General features: G+C 42.8%; 1 protein-coding gene and 1 pseudogene across 6 annotated transcripts in view; both read right to left on the bottom strand.

Moving 5' to 3' along the window:
• Positions 1–15747, bottom strand: part of LOC129862340 (liprin-beta-1-like) — a 56395-nt gene extending 40648 nt beyond the window's left edge. For 4 of the 6 annotated variants that reach the window (XM_055933870.1, XM_055933869.1, XM_055933872.1 and 1 more), the window contains exon 1: positions 15584–15746. The gene's annotated coding sequence lies outside the window, so the exon portion shown is untranslated. Of the gene's footprint in view, positions 1–15583 lie in introns of all 6 variants that reach the window. The other 2 variants (XM_055933868.1, XM_055933874.1) reach the window with 2 other exon arrangements.
• A 152-nt stretch (positions 15748–15899) lies between these two features.
• LOC129862341 (guanylyl cyclase inhibitory protein-like) lies at positions 15900–18158 on the bottom strand (annotated as a pseudogene).
• Positions 18159–19955: the final 1797 nt, after the last annotated feature.

Genomic DNA, 19955 nt, shown 5'->3' with positions numbered 1-19955 from the left:
GTTAAAATATCAAAACAAACTCTGAACCAATCACATTAATTTGGGGACAGGTCGAAAAGCATTAAATAAGTATGGCAATTTAGCTAGTTAGCTTGCACTTGCTAGCTAATTTGTCCTGGGATATATATATTGAGTTGTTATTTTACCTGAAATGCACAAGGTCTTCTACACCGACAATTAATCCACACATAAAACGGCCAACCAGGCTTTTTCATCTTTGAAATTATAATGGTGATTGGCATCTACACTTTCACCACGACAACCAGCAAAACATTTAGTCTTTCAATCACCCACGTGGGTATAACCAATGAGGAGATGGGAGAGGCAGGACTTGCAGCGCGATCTGCGTCAGAAATAGAAAGGAGTTCTATTTTAGCCCTTGGCAACGCAGACGCTTGTTGGCGCGCGCGAGCAGTGTGGGTGCAACCAGCGACTAAACACCTCCCTCTGCAACCTGATCCTGGACTTCCTGACGGGCTGCACCCAGGTGGTGAGGGTAGGCAACAACATATCTGCCACGCTGGCCCCCTCATGAGTGCTTAGTCTCTCCTGTACTCCCTGTTCACCCATGACTGTGTGGCCACGCATGACTCCAATACCATCAATCAATTTGCTGACGACACAATGGTGGTAGGCCTGATCACCGACGACGAGGCAGCCTATAGGGAGGTCACAGACCTGGCAGCGTGGTGCCAGGACTACAACCTCTTCCTCAACGTGAGCAAGACAAAGGAGCCGATCGTGGACCACAGAAAAAGGGCCGAGCACACCCTCATTCACATCGACGGCGCTGTAGTGGAACAGGTCGAGAGCTTTAAGCTCCTTGGTGTCCACATCATTATGAACCTATCATGGTCCAAACACACCAACACAGTCGTGAAGAGGGTACGACAACGCCTATTCCCCCCAAAGGAGGCTGAAAATATTTGGCATGAGAACTCAGATCCTCAAAAAGTTCTACAGCTGCACCATTGAGGGCATCCTGACTGGTTGCATCACAGTTTGGTATGACAACTGCCTGGCATCCGACAGCAAGGCGCTACCGATGACAGTGCGTACTCCCCAGTATGTCACTGGAGCCAAGGTTCCCGCCGTCCAGGACCTCTATACCAGGCAGTGTCAGAGGAAGGCCCTAAAAATTGTCAAAGACAGTCATAGACTTTTCTCTCTGCTACCGCACGGTAAGCGGTTCCAGAGGACCAAGTCTGGAATCAAAAGGCTCTTTTACAGCTTCTACCACCAAGTCATAATACTGCTGAACAGTTAATCAAATGGCTACCAGGACTATTTATATTGACCCCCTTATTTTATTATTTTTTACACTGACTCCGTTGCTCAGAACTGATGTACACTCACTGGACTCTAACCATACACACACACAGCTGCTGCTACTCTCTTCCTATTATATACAGTGCATTCAGACCCATTCACTTTTTCCACATCTTGTAACATTACAGCCTTATCCATTTTTGAATATGTAGCCTGTACCAGCCCCATTTCCCCCACTGGCCGGTATAGGTCTGTGACTTACCTTCTTCCTCTCACTGGTGAGGAATGGTGCATGAAGATCCCTACAGGGTTGAATCCTCAGGGTACATTTTACAGGTGAAAGAGTGTAGTTGATGTCTAGAAGTTATTTTCAGTCATAAGAGACAGTAGCAGCAACATTATGTAAAAAATCAAATCAAAAATCAAAAGTTACAAACAACGCAAATAAACGGACAAAAAAAAAACTCATCGGCTGGGGCACGTAAAACTTCTGCTTCCTTATCCGGCGCCATCTTCTTGTATTTTCGAACAATTCCTTCAACTGTGGGACCTTATATAGACAGGTGTTTTCCTTTCCAAATCATGTCCAATCAATTGAATTTACCACAGGTGGACTGCAATAAAGTTGTAGAAACATCAAGGTAAACAGGAAGCACATGATCTCAACTTCGAGTCTCAAAGCAATGGTCTGAATACTTATATAAATAAAGGTATCTGTTCGAAAAAACTTGTTTTTGCTTTGTCATTATGAGCTATTGTGTGTAGATTGATGAGGAAAAAATATTATTTAATACATTTTAGAATATGGATGTAACGTAACAAAATGTGTAAAAAGTGAAGGGGTCTGAATACTTTCCAAATGCACTGTATGTATAGTCACTTTACCCCTACATACATGTTAATATTACCTCAACAAACCTGTATCACAGCACATTGACTCGGTATTGGTACCCCTTGTATATAGACTAGTTGTTATTTTATTGTGTTACTATTTTTCCTTTATTTCGCTAATTTGTATTACTTTTAAAAAACTGTTGGTTAAGGGCTCGTAAGTAAGGATTTCAAGATAAGGTTTATCTACACGTGTTGTATTCAAATCAAATTTTATTGGTCACATACACATGGTTAGCAGACGTTAATGAGAGTGTAGTGAAATGCTTGTGCTTCTAGTTCTAACATTGCAGTAATATCTAACAAGTAATCTAACAATTCCCCAACAACTACCTAATACACACAAATCTAAAGGGGTGAATGAGAATATAAATATATGGATGAGCGATGGCCAGAGTGGCATAGGCAAGTTGCAGTAGATGGTATAAAATACAGTATATACATGTGATATGAGTAATGTAAGATATGTAAACATTATTAAAGTGGCATTATTTAAAGTGACTAGTGATCCATTTATTAAAATGGCCAGTGACTGGGTCTCAACGTAGGCAGCAGCCTCTCTTGAGTTAGTGAACAGTCTGTCGGCCTTGAGATAGAAGCTGTTTTTCAGTATCTCGGTCTCAGCTTTGATGCACCTGTACTGACCTCGCCTTCTGGATGATAGCGGGGTGAACAGGCAGTGGCTCGTGTGGTTGTTGTCCTGGCTAATCTTTTTGGCCTTCCTGTGACGTCGGGTGCTATAGGTGTCACGGAGGGCAGGTAGTTTACCCCCGGTGATGCGTTGTGCAGACCGCACCATCCTCTGGAGAGCCTTGCGGTTGAGGGCGGTGCAGTTGCCGTACCAGGCTGTGATACAGCCTGACAGGGTGCTCTCGATTGTGCATCTGTAAAAGTTTGTCAGGGTTTTTCTTTAGCCTCCTGAGGTCTGTGTGGGTGGACCATTTCAGGGTCTGTGATGTATACGCAGAGGAACATTAAACTTTCCACCTTCTCCACTACTGTCCCGTCGATGTGAATAGGGGGGTGCTCCCTCTGCTGTTTCCTGAAGTCCACGGTCATCTCCTTTGTTTTGTTGACGTTGAGTGAGGTTATTTTCCTGACACCACACTCCGAGGGCCCTCACCTCCTCCCTGTAGGCTGTCTCGTCATTGTTGGTGATCAAGTCCATTACTGTTGTGACGTCTGCAAACTTGATGATTGAGTTGGAGGCATGCATGGCCACGGAGTCGTGGGTGAACAGGGAGTACACAGGAGAGGGCTGAGCACACACCCCTTGTGGGGCCCCAGTGTTGAGGGTCAGCGAAGTGGAGATGTTGTTTCTTACCTACACCACCTGTGGGCGGCCCATCAGAAAGTTCAGGACGCAGTTGCACAGGGCGGGGTTGAGACCCAGGGACTCCAGCTTGAAGATGAGCTTGGAGGGTACCATGGTGTTGAATGCTGAGCTGTAGTCAATGAACAGCATTCTTACATATGTATTATTTTTGTCCAGATGGGATAGGGCAGTGTGCAGTGTGATGGCGATTGCGTCATCTGTGGAACTGTTGGGGTGGTATGCAAACTGAAGTGGGTCTAGGGTGGCGGTGGTATGATCCTTGACAAGCCTCTCAAAGCACTTCATGATGACACGGGGCGGTAGTCATTTAGTTCAGTTATCTTTGCCTTCTTGGGTACAGGAACAATGGTGGCCATCTAGAAGCATGTGGGGACAACAGACTGGGATAGGGAGAGATTAAATAGGTCTGGAAACACACCAGCCAGCTGGTCTGAGCAAGCCCTGAGGACGCGGCTAGGGATGCCGTCTGGGCCAGCAGCCAATCGAGGTTTAACAAGTTTAAATGTTTTACTTAGCCACTGAGAAGGAGAGGGGGGCTGCAGTCTTTGTTAGCGATTCACAACGGTGGCACTGTATTATCCTCAAAGCGGGCAAAGGTGTTTAGTGTGTCTGGAAGCGTGATGTCGGTATCCGTGACGTGTAGTTAGTGATTTCTTGTAGACCCTGCCACATACGTCATGTGTCTGAGCCGTTGAATTGCGACTCCACCTTGTCCCTGTATCAGCATTTTGCGTGTTTGATTGTCTTGCGGAGCGAATAACTACAATGTTTACACATTCAGCCATATCTCCAGACCTTTTTCCATGGTTAAATGTGGTGGATCGCGCTTTCAGTTTTACGCGTGACGTGGCGCATGTGACAAATAAAATATATTTGACAAGTGAAATCAATAACGGATCATAGCTTGTGCATGTCATGGAAGGAGCTTTGTGTTTTGTACACTCAGTGTAGACAGTACCAGTCAAAAGTTCGGACACACCTGCTCTTTCAATTGTTTTATTTAAAAAATATATTTTCTACATTGTAGAATAATAGTGATGACATAAAAACTATGAAATAACACATGGAAACATGTAGTAACCAAAGAAAGTGTTAAATTAATCTAAATATATTATATATATGAAATTATTTAAAGTAGCCACCCTTGGTGACAGCTTTGCACACGCTTGGCATTCTCTCAACCAGTTTCATGAGGTAGTCACCTGGAAAGCATTTCAATTAACAGGTGTGCCTTGTTAAAAGTTAATTTGTGGAATTTATTTTCTTCTTAATGCGTTTGAGCTAATCAGTTGTGACAAGGTAGGGGTGGGTATACAGAAGACAGCCCTATTTGGTAAAAGGCCAAGTCCACATTATGGCAAGAACAGCTCAAATTAGCAAAGAGAAACGACAGTCCATCATTACTTTAAGACATGAAGGTCAGTCAATCCAGAACATTTCAAGAACTTTGAAAGTTTCTTAAAGTGCAGTCACAAAAACCATCAAGTGTTATGATGAAACTGGCTCTCATGAGGACCGCCACAGGAAAGGAAAACCCAGAGTTACCTCTGCTGCAGAGGACAAGTTCATTAGAGTGACCAGCATCAGAAATTGCAGCCCAAATAAATGCTTCACAGAGTTCAAGTAACATACACATCTCAACATCAACTGTTCAGAGTAGACTGCGTGAATCAGGCCTTCATGGTCGAATTGTTGCAAAGAAAACACTACTAAAAGGACATCAATAAGGAGAAGAGACTTGCTTGGGCCAAGAAACACGAGCAATGGACGGATGATCTCTGCATGTGTGGTTCCCACTGTGACGCATGGAGGAGGCGCGCTGGTGTAGGGGTGCTTTGCTGGTGACACGGTCAGTGATTTATTTAGAATTCAGGGCACACTTAACCATCATAGCTACCACAGCATTCTGCAGTGACACGCCACGCCATCCCATCTGGTTTGCACTTAGTGGGACGATCATTTGTTTTTCAACAGGACAATGACCCAAAACACACCCTCAGGCTGTGTAAGGGATATTTGACCAAGAAGGAGAGTGACTGAGTGCTACATCAGATGACCTGGCCACCATAATCACCGGACCTCAACCCAATTCAGATGGTTTGGGATGAGTTGGACCTCATAGTGAAGGAAACACAGCTAACAAGTGCTCAGCATATGAGGGTGGCAACTTTAAAGAATTATTTCATAGTTGATGTTTACACTATTATTCCACAAATTAGAAAATAGTACAAATTAAGAAAAACCCTTGAAGGAATAGGTTTGTCCAAACTTTTGACTGGTACTGTATTGCATGTTGGCAAATGTTTGAAAATTAGGTTTTATTGGTTGCTTCCCGGGCACGTTGTACGGCACCACTTTTTCCTAATGGAAACCCTGACACGCACATCAAGTCTCTGTGCGTTCCATAAGTGCCACTTCTACTAAGTGCAAGAAGACACAATCAGCTATTGTTGATGCTGAAAGGGGTTTGAACTGACAAGCTCAAAGACTATAGGCTATAGACTATAGCAAAAAATCACAATGACGATACCAAGCCGCAACACACTGCACAGTAATGGCAGCTGTCTGACTGAATATGCTTTTCAGACCTACAGTACTCTACTGAGTAAAAACATTATTCAATAGTCACTCACAAACACTCTTGTCCTCAAGAGGAAACTTCTGGCATGCAATCCACTGGGGCAGAGTAATGAGCTCAAGGGAAAGAGACTCACTAATGGCTTTTCAGATCCATCAGCTTTGGGCTCTTCAGGCTAAGAAAGCATCACAACCCATCCTCTGCACAGCACAAAGCACTAAGCTAGTCCCAGATCATATTTAATCAGGCACCAAACAGAAGAAAATGGACTGAAACAGGGAGGGATAACTTGGACTTGTCCAATAAGAAATGCTCATTTTCATTTCAGTTGAGAGACATTTTAAAATGTTTTCCGCTGTGTGCCCTGATGAACACAACCCTGACATACAACACCCTGTCCTATGCTGAACTCTGTCTGCCTGCCTAACATAGAGAAACCCATCTCCTGGTACATGCTGCAGAAAAACACTGTCCTGAGGGCCACTCATCTGGGAAGAAAATAAGCATTTATAGCAGCCATGCAACTCTGGGAGCTGGCTCTGACTTCCAAGAGATCGAGCTGAGACGCGTTGCGATGCATTGTTTCTCTGGCAGGAAAGTGCTCTGTATAGGAAAGAGGATTTTACGACGTTGGCACCAATTCCTATGTGTAGCATCAGACAGCCAGTGAGGGACAGTAATGTTTATCCAGTTGACAATAAAATAAATGAAAATCTAAAGATACTCATAAACATACAAATCTCTGATTCAGCCAGTGCTGGATCTACCGAAGAGGTAATTTAAAGAGTTGTAGAAAGACTTGCTTCCCTTTGAGGATATGATCTCGAGTTGACTCATATGCCTTGACTAAACTCCTCCCCCCCATTAACGACACTGAACACGCAAACCTTTTGACCCATTCTGAGTCTTGCTTTCTAACTCTATAATATTCTCCTCTTAGCTCCCAGGCGTAATGCACTCCCCAGCACAGGAAATAGCAACACCAGACTGCTGTACTGAGGATGAAGGACAGACGGTAATAACATTGCTAAGTGACAGAGCACTGGAGGTTACCTGGATCTTTTCAGTCACAAAAGTTATTTAGCTCATGCCATATCTCTTGCTATTCAGCATGCAGCACCTTCTCGTACAGCAGTATTCGCTGCGGTCTAGTGATGTTTTTCTACTGTAAGTTTGGTTCCCCAATAAATCTATTATAGAACTATTATATTGCTCTCTTTTTGTACGTGCCCCATTTATATATGTGGCACGTACGTGAAACAAACACAGTGCCAGTATGCCTACATGTTGCCATTTACACTAAGGATTACTTGCGAGAGTATTCTTTTTTTTTTTGGTGCCTATTTTATCTAACTTGCGCGAGTCGGTTTGGCTACTTTCACCCTCCCCCTAGATGTCAGACACACCGACCCCTGCTCCTCTCGTGCCCCTCCCCACCTGTGTGTGAGGAAACAAGAACAGTTGACCGCGTGAGCAAGTCCCCATTGAAGTAGAAAAAATTCAATGTCTTTAAAAAACACATGCATTGACTATTCGGATATCCCGAACCCCCCAAAAATTATACACTGCTCAAAAAATAAAGGGAACACTAAAATAACACATCCTAGATCTGAATGAATGAAATATTCTTATTAAATACTTTTTTCTTTACATAGCTGAATGTGCGGACAACAAAATCACACAAAAATGATCAATGTAAATCAAATTTATCAACCCATGGAGGTCTGGATTTGGAGTCACACAAAATTAAAGTGGAAAACCACACTACAGGCTGATCCAACTTTGATGTAATGTCCTTAAAACAAGTCAAAATGAGGCTCAGTGGTGTGTGTGGCCTCCACGTGCCCGTATGACCTCCCTACAACGCCTGGGCATGCTCCTGATGAGGTGGTGGATGGTCTCCTGAGGGATCTCCTCCCAGACCTGGACTAAAGCATCCGCCAACTCCTGGACAGTCTGTGGTGCAACGTGGCGTTGATGGATGGAGCGAGACATGATGTCCCAGATGTGCTCAATTGGATTCAGGTCTGGGGAACGGGTGGGCCAGTCCATAGCATCAATGCCTTCCTCTTGCAGGAACTGCTGACACACTCCAGCCACATGAGGTCTAGCATTGTCTTGCATTAGGAGGAACCCAGGGCCAACCGCACTAGCATATGGTCTCACAAGGGGTCTGAGGATCTCATCGCGGTACCTAATGGCAGTCAGGCTACCTCTGGCGAGCACATGGAAAATGCCCCAAAGAAATGCCACCCCACACCATGACTGACCCACCGCCAAACCGGCCATGCTGGAGGATGTTGCAGGCAGCAGAATGTTCTCCACGGCGTCTCCAGACTCTGTCACGTGCTCAGTGTGAACCTGCTCTCACCTGTGAAGAGCACAAGGTGCCAGTGGCGAATTTGCCAATCTTGGTGTTCTCTGGCAAATGCCAAACGTCCTGCACGGTGTTGGGCTGTAAGCACAACCCCCACCTGTGGACGTCGGGCCCTCATACCACCCTCATGGAGTCTGTTTCTGACCGTTTGAGCAGACACATGCACATTTGTGGCCTGCTGGAGGTCATTTTGCAAGGCTCTGGCAGTGCACCTCCTTGCACAAAGGCGGAGGTAGCGGTCCTGCTGCTGGGTTGTTGCCCTCCTACGGCCTCCTCCACGTCTCCTGATGTACTGGCCTGTCTCCTGGTAGCGCCTCCATGCTCTGGACACTACGCTGACAGACACAGCAAAACTTCTTGCCACAGCTCGCATTGATGTGCCATCCTGGATGAACTGCACTACCTGAGCCACTTGTGTGGGTTGTAGACTCCGTCTCATGCTACCACTAGAGTCAGAGCACCGCCAGCATTCAAAAGTAACCAAAACATCAGCCAGGAAGCATAGGAACTGAAAAGTGGTCTGTGGTCACCACCTGCAGAATCACTCCTGTTTTGGGGGGTGTCTTGCTAATTGCCTATAATTTCCACCTTTTGTCTATTCCATTTGCACAACAGCATGTGAAATTTATTGTCAATCAGTGTTGCTTCCTAAGTGGACAGTTTGATTTCACAGAAGTGTGATTGACTTGGAGTTACATTCTGTTGTTTAAGTGTTCCCTTTACTTTTTTGAACAGTGTATTATTCTAATAGTAGTGAAATCATTTCCATCCCTAATTTACACGTGCTGTCCTCGCGTTCAGAGCTGTCCAGAAGTATTCCCACCTGCATATGATCATGGCATTGCTATTCGCCAGGCAGCAGATGCATTTGAGCCATCCAGGGCAGGCAGCCTCTAGGACACTGGCTGATCTGAAATAGCCCCCAGCTATTTCAAAACTGGGTCTGGGTGAGATGGCAAAATATATCACAAATGTTATACCCCACACAACTATAAGAAAAGAGATGGCTAAAGGGGCCTTCGTCTGTACTAGAGGTCGACTGATTATGATTTTTCAACGCCGATACCGATTATTGGAGGACCAAAAAAAGCCGATACCGATTTAAAAATCGGTCGATTTTTAAAATTTTATTTGTAATAATGACAATTACAACAATACTGAATGAACACTTATTTTAACTTAATATAATACATTAATAAAATCAATTTAGCCTCAAATAAATAATGAAACATGTTCAATTTGGTTTAAATAATGCAACAACAAAGTTTTGGAGAAGAAAGTAAAAGTGCAATATGTGCCATGTAAAAAAGCTAACGTTTAAGTTCCTTGCTCAGAACATGAGAACATATGAAAGCTGGTGGTTCCTTTTAACATGAGTCTTCAATATTCCCAGGTAAGAAGTTTTAGGTTTATCGTTGCACGACTGTACCGAACCATAAACATCAATGCCTTTCTTAAAATCAATACACAGAAGTATATATTTTTAAACCTGCATATTTAGCTAAAAGAAATCCAGGTTAGCAGGAAATATTAACCAGGTGAAATTGTGTCACTTCTCTTGCGTTCATTGCACGCAGTGTCAGGGTATATGCAACAGTTTGGGCCGCCTGGCTCGTTGCGAACTAATTTGCCAATTGTGACATAACATTGAAGGTTGTGCAATGTAACAGGAATATTTAGACTTATGGATACCATCCGTTAGATAAAATACGTGACAGTTCCGTATTTCACTGAAAGAATAAACGTTTTGTTTTCGAGATGATAGTTTCCGGATTCGACCATATTAATAACCTAAGGCTCGTATTTCTGTGTGTTATTATGTTATAATTAAGTCTATGATTTGATAGGGCAGTCTGACAGTGATGGTAGGCACCAGCAGGCTCGTAAGCGTTCATTCAAACAGCACTTTCGTGCGTTTTGCCAGCAGCTCTTCGCTGTGCTTCAAGCATTGTGCTGTTTATGACTTCAAGCCTATCAACTCCCGAGATTAGGCTGGTGTAACCGATGTGAAATGGCTAGCTAGTTAGCGGGGTGCGCGCTAATAGCGTTTCAAACGTCACTCGCTCTGAGACTTGGGGTAGTTCCCCTTGCTCTGCAAGGGCCGCGGCTTTTGTGGAGCGATGAGTAACGCTGCTTCGAGGGTGGCTGTTGTCGATGTGTTCCTGGTTCGAGCCCAGGTAGGAGCGAGGAGAGGGACGGAAGCTATACTGTTACACTGGCAATACTAAAGTGCCTATAAGAACATCCAATAGTCAAAGGTATATGAAATACAAATCGTATAGGAGAGAAGTATTCCTATAATTCCTATAATAACTACAACCTAAAACTTCTTACCTGGGAATATTGAAGACTCATGTTAAAAGGAACCACCAGCTTTCACGTTCTGAGCAAGGAACTTAAACATTAGCTTTTTTACATGGCACATATTGCACTTTTACTTTCTTCTCCAACACTTTGTTGTTGCATTATTTAAACCAAATTGAACATGTTTCATTATTTATTTGAGGCTAAATTGATTTTGATCTATTATATTAAGTTAAAAATAAGTGTTCATTCAGTATTGTTGTAATTGTCATTATTACAATTATTATTATTTATTTTTTTAAACGGCCGATTTAAATCCGTATCAGCTTTTTTTGGTCCTCCAATAATCAGTATCGGCGTTGAAAAATCATTAATTGGTCGACCTCTAGCATAAACCACACATTCTAACGTTACTCAAGACTATACACCCGAGTGAACGTAAGAGAAGCAGTTATTCAGCTTTGGTGCTTAAGCATTCCAAAAGCACAAATAGGAAGAAACACTTGCATTCCAATTTGGACCTCTCTAGAGCAGATCAGACTCACTCCCAGAATGTTAACTTAGAGCCCTGCTATTTAATGTCACCAAAGCCCCATATACTACCTACCATTGCGACCTGTATGCTCTCGTTGGCTGGTCCTCGCTACATATTCGTCACCAAACCCGCTGGCTCCAGGTCATCTGTAAGTCTCTGCTAGGTAAAGCCCCGCCTAATCTCAGCTCACTGGTCACCATAGCAGCACCCACCCGTAGCACGCGCTCCAGCAGGTATATCTCACTGGTCACCATAGCAGCACCCACCCGTAGCACGCGCTCCATGTCACTGGTCATCCCCAAAGCCAACACCTCTTTGGACACCTTTCCTTCCAGTTCTCTGCTGCCAATGACTGGAACGAATTGCAAAAATCACTGAAGTTGGAGACTTATCTCCCTCACTAACTTCAAGCATCGGCTGTCAGAGCAGCTTACCGATCGTTGCAGCTGTACACAGCCCATTTGTAAATAGCCCATCCAACCAACTTCCTACCTCATCCACATATTTGTTTTTCTGCTCTTTTGCACACCAGTATTTCTACTTGCACATCATCATCTGCACATATATCACTACAGTGTAAATTGCTAAATTGTAATTACTTCGCCACTATTGGCCTATTTATTGCCTTACTTTATTTGCACACACTGTATACAGATTTTTCCATTGTGTTATTGACTGTATGTTTGTTTATCCCATGTGTAACTTTGTGTTGTTGTTTTGTCGCACTGCTTTGCTTTATCTTGGCCAGGTCGCAGTTGTAAATGAGAACTTGTTCCCAACTAGCCTACCTGGTAAAATAAAGGTGAAAAAAATAAAAAATGCCACTCAACGAAAGACATTAAACATATGCCTGATAAGGGAACATACCAATGATTCCATTAACAGTCAAACTGATTTTATCATTCACTTCTATTTCACTAAAAGATATTTGCTATCGGAAAAGTCTAAGTGGGATCCTTGCAATGGGGTGACATCCAGCTCTGACGTCACCCCATTGAAGTTGCCATTTAAAACGGTTAAGGTACGGATTAAAGTTAGGGATGACCCAAGGATCCCACTTAGCATTATTTGCTATTGTGCAGTGGAAAGGAGAGCAAGCTCTGACAACTGGGCTCAAGGGGTTCCCTGACATTTGAAACAGTGTAGCAGCACATCTGTGGAAAAGACAGGAGAAGAGCAGTGCTCTGAAAAAGGGGCAAAATTATAATTGTCGTCATCTTGAAGTCTATTTGCTACAGTAGCCTCCTTTTGAGAAGCATTCTCCATCAAAAAGCTCATGCAGAAATATAATCTAACAGAAGACGTTAGAGCAGGGCTCGCCAACCCTGTTCCTGGAGAGCTACCCTCATGTAGGTTTTCAATCCAACCAGTTGTAACTAATCTCATTCTGCTAATCAACCAGCGAATTATTAGAATCAGGTGTGCTAGATTAGAGTTGGAGCGAAAACCTACAGGAGGGTTGCGCTTCAGGAGCAGGGTTGGAGAGCCCTGTGCTAGAGAAATAGAACAAAATATATATTTTTTTTAAAAATCATAACAGTTGACTCAACTAGTGTGTGGATGAAAATAAATTCTACCTTATAAGCTTAGCGAAAACAATGAATCAACCTGAATCTAGGTGAGAACATACGTGGCCATCTGTTAAAACGCTGCTGTTTGAACGACTGTTGCGAAATCAGTAACATATTGATGACTGGCAGCAAGTGTTTGAAAGCATCACAGCTGTCTGTAGATCGGGGTATGCCCTCTAGGGCCCGCGGAGGTACTGCAGTTGGTCCGCTAAAATATGGATTGGTCCCCCCCATGTTATGAATATTGCTAGCAACCGAACAACCAAACTTTGAATTACATACCTACAGTATTAACAGAGGAGAGAATCTAATGTCAAATTATGTCAACTTTATTTTTCTAGTCCTAATATTGAGCAAATTACACTCATTGGCGCCAATTATTCTCACTGGAGTATCTGACATAGGCTTTGAAAAAGCACCCGTGTAAAGGCTTTCTTGACTTGGACATACATTTTGCCCACACATGGCTAACCTTTGTTTAACTAGCTAAACAGCTGCTCTTAGCGAAAATGTGGTTTAGAGTTACAGGTTTCACCAAATGGCGGCCCGCAGGCCGAATTTGGCCCGCGGGTGATTTTACTTGGCCACCCAAGTTCTTTGCTTGGCCTTACTGAAGAGCTCAGTGACACTTTCAACATGGCAATGTCATAGGATGCCACCTTTCCAACAAGTCAGTTCGCCACCGAGTGCTGAAGTCCGTAGCAAGTAAAAATAGTCTGTCCTCGGTTGCAATACTCACTACCGAGTTCCAAACGCTCTGGAAGCAACGTCAGCACAATAACTGTTCGTCGGGAGTGTCATGAAATGGGTTTCCATGGCCGAGCAGCAGTACACAAGCCTAAGATTACCATGCACACTGCCAAGCATCGGCTGAAGAGGTGTAAAGCTTGCCGCCATTGGACTCTGGAGCAGTGGAAACGTGTTCTCTGGAGTGATGAATCACGTTTCCCATCTGGCAGTCCAACAAACGAATCTGGGTTTGGCAAATGCCAGGAGAACGCAACCTGCCCAAATGCATAGTGCCAACTGTAAAGTTTGCTGGAGGAGGAATAATGGTCTGGAGCTGTTTTTAATGGTTTAGGCTCCTTCGTTCCAGTGAAGGGAAATCTTAATGCTACATCATACAATGACATTATAGACAATTCTGTGCTTCCAACTTCGTGGCAACAGTTTGGGAAAGACACTTTCCTGTCTCAGCATGACAATGCCCCCGTGCACAAAGCGAGGTCCATACAGAAATGGTTTGTCGAGATCGGTGTGGAAGAACTTGACTTGCCTGCACAGAGCCCTGACCTCAACCCCACCGAACACCTTTGGGATGAATTGGAACGCGACTGCGAGCCAGGCTTTATCACCCAACCTCAGTGTCTGACCTCACTAATGCTCGTGGTTTAATGGAAGCAAGTCCCTGCAGCAATGTTCCAACATCTAGTGGGAAGCCTTCCCAGAAGGCTGGAGGCTGTTATAGCAACAAAGGGGGTGACAAACTCCATATTAATGCCCTTGATTTTGGAATGAGATGTTCGACAAGCAGATGTCCACATACTTTTGGGCATGTAGTGTATGTTACGTGTGGTATGGTTACATAAGACATATGGTTATTTAAGGCAAAAACAAAAGTCGGGATGGGTGTATAACGCGAACGTCCAGCTAGCTAACATTAGTCACCTAGTTAGAATTGTAACAAATCATACATTTTGCAAATTCGTAACATGTAGTACATTTTTCAGATTTGTAACATATTGTACATTTTGCTAATTCCTAACATATAATACAAATTGTAATTGGTAACATATTTAAAAAATAATAAATAACCCGTATTTTACCAGGATGAATGAGCCAATTCTAGACTGGGGATGATTAGTTGACTGTATGAGGGCCAGATTGGGAATTTAGCGAGGACACAGGGGTTAACACCCCTACTCTTACGATAAATGGGATCTTTAGTGACCACAGAGAGTCTGGACAGCCATTTAACGTCCAATCCGAAATGAATATAAGGTTTATGACATCCACAAATTAATACATACCATACGAAAAGTAACAACATATCATACTAAATCGAGTGTCTCAGATTAACAGACAGAATGAGACCAGGTTGGGCGCCCTGACCATCGCTCAAGAAAAAAAAATTGTCCCGCAGCTATATCTAGTTGAAAATCCCTGCTATAGAGTTATACTTCCTCTTCCAACAACGTGGGGAGTCAATAATTTAAAAAAAATCACAATTATATAATTTTTTAAAATGTTGATTACTTCTCCTTGCCATTATCATTCACCTGACAGGACGTGACATTTTTTTTGTTAACATATGATTGGGGTCCCTGGGTCGCCGGTTTGCCTGGGAGGGGGTCCCTGGGCAAGAAAAGGTTGAAGTCCCCTACTGTACATTAAAGTGAGAAGCCACGTTGCTGGCTACATGCTATCTGTTAGGGTTTAATTATTATAAAATGTCACTTTTTTAATAACTAATTTGACGTACGTAGGCTACATTCATTCACTGGAACAAAATAAAAGCTGTCAATAAGTTTCCTTGCAAAGAACTCAATGTGCAAAACTAACATTGCAAAAGTATGTCATTAAAAGTGCTAATATTAGAATGAGTTGGATAAAAGTAACATTACGACTGTCAACATTGTCATTGTTGCCAAATCACAGCAGCCGCTACTCACTGTGACTGAATTAGATGGATACAAAACATCTGCATAAATGTCGCACTTACCGAAACTTTGCTTGAATCCTAGTTATAACTTCCAACTGTTTATATATCCTCCTACTGAAATAACGAAATCCCTGTACTTTATCAACTTTTCCGCTACAATGCCAGCCCGCTGCGTTGCCTCTTCTCTACGCCATGTCGGAAATGGGACGATGGGAAGTTGGAAAGTGGAAACGTCATCGCAGACAGGCACATCCCGCCCCGCTCCCGACTGGATTGGTTTGGCAAGAGGGACGTCTCTGTGATCTTTTCAGTGTTTGGGACGTGCCTGCCAATCAATTTTAAAAAGCAAGACGAACCCATGTGGTCTGTAGGGGGCACACACGTAGCCTAAGTGAAATGGTCTGGAAAATGTATTTCATAATTACTTTTCAAATTTCCAGTGTTCTATTGCCTTTCTTGTACAATAAGGGGGAAAAACATCGTAGACCGTGTTAATAGAATGGTATTTTGTTTAGGAATGGAACTCAGCTACAGTGTTGCTTTCAAGATCTGTAACACATAAAAACACTGATAGTCTTGGCGTTTGGAAACGTTGCACAGATAGCTAGATTCCAGAGATTGTCTCAGCCCATATGTACAGTTCAGTGCATCAGCTGACATCAAAGAGAGAATGAAATGAAGGTCTGGAGCCATCCGCATCACCTCCCACATCACCTCTCTGTCTGTCTTTACTCAAGCGCCATCCTTTCCACATTCAGTGTTGGGGTCACACTCCAACATCTCCCTGATCCACTCATCATCCAGGGCCCCCACAATGAACTCATCCAGGCTGATGGCTAAATAGAACTGAATGTTATAGAAGAAAATAGAATACAATAGAATGATCAAAATTATATGTTTACAGCCTTGTATTGGCTGCACACTCACAAGATGTAGTTACAATCACAAATCCCAGAAAATACAGTTCAAGGCAGGTCTGGATGATTAGAATAGAGGGAGAGGAACTGCAGCAATAGCTAACTGGGATGCTGTAGGTTTTGTAACCTTACATTAGGATTACCTGTGTTTTGAAATGGTTCCTGTGCGATCCTTACCATTGTTGTCTTTATCCAATCTTACAAATATTCTGTTGGTGTGCTCCTCAGCTGTAAGTGGGTTCGGCTTGGGTGAACAAGGCTGCCACACTCATCTTGTACACACCCTGTGTAATCAGAGACCATATACTTTGTGAAATTTGACATTTAGCACCATCTAGTGAATAACAAGCACAGTAACATCTGCTACAAATGCAGTTGGGGCAAGTGCCACTGCCAGTGCAACGCAGTGGCCAATAGGTTCCCAGCCTCCCATGGCACCCACATAAATTTCACTAATGATTCAATTGTATTGAATTACCCTGAGAAGTGATCTGATCTTGAGCAAAGATGTTTGAGCAAGGCAAAGAACAGTAACATTGTTCAATTTTCATCCTCATAATGCATTGCATGTACAGTACCCCTTGGGATGACATAATGAAATATAATATATTATACTGTATCTCTACTGGGCTAACTTCAATCAGCATACTGATGGTTGTCACATACTCCCGTAAACCAACAACCCCACCCTGTGCATAACCACAGATCCTCAGTCTCTCACACCGTATTAAATATTCTGGTAACACTTTGCCTTAATTTGCCCTTATACCTATGTGGTTACCTGTACTGACAATATATTAGTACAATTTTGTTAGATAATAGTTAGTGATACTACAACAGTAGCAGAGTAACAAAAGGTAAAGTATTGCCAGCATTTTGTAAAGAATTATGCAAATACCAGTGCAGCAATACAGAGCTTCTGTCTGTTCTGAGGATGGCTAACACTGAAAAAAATATTGAGAAGACTGAAAAGACAAAAGGAAAAAAGGTTTGTTTCAAGATAAGAAAAGTATGTTTTTGGTGCCTACCCTGTTATTATCCAAGATGGTGAATATCTGCTCAGCGTAGCTGACTCATTGCCTCCAGTTCCATTACAGAAGTATCTCCGGAACTCATGCAGAGTAATCAGTCCACCGGGGCACACATTTATAAACTTTCTATCACAAATAGACAACCAAAGAAAAGAACACAGAGATAAATATTTTGAAATGAAAAGCTTAGAGTTAAACGATACAATTATATCTAATCAATCAATAACGTAAAATTATATAGATTCAGCTGTATTTGTAACGGTTTTAAAACCACTTTTAAAGTGTCTGTTTCTTGGTTGAAACATTTGTACTGTATGTCACAAAGACAGAGTTCCATAGAGTGATAGAAAATGCCAAAAACAATGGTAGCTAGACTAACAGAAGCTTATCTTTTCCCTGTCATTTTCAGATACTTTTTCCTACTTTTGTCCCCAAAAACTTAAATGGATTTCTTTTAAGAGGTTCAATGTGTGATACAGTAGATTGCTTTTCTTGCTTTTAAGTTGAATGTCCTTTGGTTTTTATGGTCAGTTTGATTGCTATCATTCGTGAACAAGAGACATTATATATTTAACTTCACAAAAAAATATATATTTTGAAATGACATAGCAAGAATTCTTACCTAAACCACTCATAGAGCTCTGTGACATAGGTAGTCCCTCTCCTGCAGGGTAGAGATGCAGCCTGTCATATCAACAGAATGGACCCTCCACAGTGCCGACTTTATGTACACACCACTACCCATATTCACAAAGCATCTTAGAGTAGGAGCGCTGACATAGAATCAGGCTCCCCCAGTCTTAATTATTATGATCTGAAAAGCAAAACTGATCCTTAAAGCATCTCAGAGTAGGAGTGCTGGTTATGAAAACAGAACTTTACACCAGCTTACCATGGGCACACTTAATCACACTTACCCAAGTGGTATCACATTTGTAAAATTATGGAAATGTAATTCTCCTAACAGGGGGGCTAAAAGGAGGAGAGGGCGGGGTTGATCTAAATATAATTACCAAAAAGCAGCTGTAGTCATGAGTGATCTCATGATCTCACTACAGGGAAAGTAGTCAAAAATGTTAGAAAAAGCTGTTGCGCAGCAACTCACTGCCTTTCTGAAGACAAACAATGTATACGAAATGCTTCAGTCTGGTTTTAGATCCCATCATAGCACTGAGGCTGCACTTGTGAAGGTGGTAAATGACCTTTTAATGGCGTCAGACTGAGGCTCTGCATCTGTCCTCGTGCTCCTAGACCTTAGAGCTGCCTTTGATACCATCAATCACCACATTCTTTTGGAGAGATTGGAAACCCAAATTGGTCTACACGGACAAGTTCTGGCCTGGTTTAGATCTTGTCTGTCGGAAAGATATGTTTGTCTCTGTGAATGGTTTGTCCTCTGACAAATCAACTGTACATTTCGGTGTTCCTCAAGGTTCCGTTTAGGACCACTATTGTTTTCACTATATATTTTTCCTCTTGGGGATGTCATTCGAAAACATAATGTTAACTTTCACTGCTATGCGGATGACACACAGCTGTACATTTCAATGAAACATGGTGAAGCCCCAAAATTTCCCTCGCTGGAAGCCTGTGTTTCAGACATAAGGAAGTGGATGGCTGAAAACATTCTACTTTTAAACTCAGACAAAACAGAGATGCTTGTTCTAGGTCCCAAGAAACAAAGAGATCTTCTGTTGAATTTGACAATTAATCTTGATGGTTGTAAAGTCGTCTCAAATAAAACTGTGAAGGACCTCGGCGTTACTCTGGACCCTGATCTCTCTTTTGACGAACATATCAAGACTGTTTCAAGGACAGCTTTTTTCCATCTACATAACATTGCAAAAATCAGAAACTTTCTGTCCAAAAATGATGCAGAAAAATGTATCCACGCTTTTGTTACTTCTATGTTAGACTACTGCAATACTCTACTTTCCGGCTACCCGGATAAAGCACTAAATAAACTTCAGTTAGTGCTAAATACGGCTGCTAGAATCCGGACTAGAACCCCAATTTTTTATCATATTACTCCAGTGCTAGCCTCCCTACATTGGCTTCCTGTTAAGGCAAGTGCTGATTTCAAGGTTTTACTGCTAACCTACAAAGCATTACATGGGCTTGCACCTACCCATCTTTCCGATTTGGTCCTGCCGTACATACCTACACGTACGCTACGGTCACAAGACGCAGGCCTCCTAATTGTCCCTAGAATTTCTAAGCAAACAGCTGGAGGCAGGGCTTTCTCCTATAGATCTCCATTTTTATGGAATGGTCTGCCTACCCATGTGAGAGACGCAGACTCGGTCTCAACTTTTAAGTCTTTACTGAAAAATCATCTCTTCAGTGGGTCATATGATTGAGTGTAGTCTGGCCCAGGAGTGTGAAGGTGAACGGAAAGGCTCTGGAGCAACGGACCGCCCTTGCTGTCTCTGCCTGGCCGGTTCCCCTCTCTCCACTGGGATTCTCTGCCTCTAACCCTATTAC

The sequence above is a fragment of the Salvelinus fontinalis genome, chromosome 9 (genome assembly GCF_029448725.1).
Source record: "Salvelinus fontinalis isolate EN_2023a chromosome 9, ASM2944872v1, whole genome shotgun sequence".
NCBI classification, from domain to species: domain Eukaryota; kingdom Metazoa; phylum Chordata; class Actinopteri; order Salmoniformes; family Salmonidae; genus Salvelinus; species Salvelinus fontinalis.
Note: the sequence above shows the minus strand (reverse complement) of the source record. Positions and strands in the feature narration are given on the sequence as shown.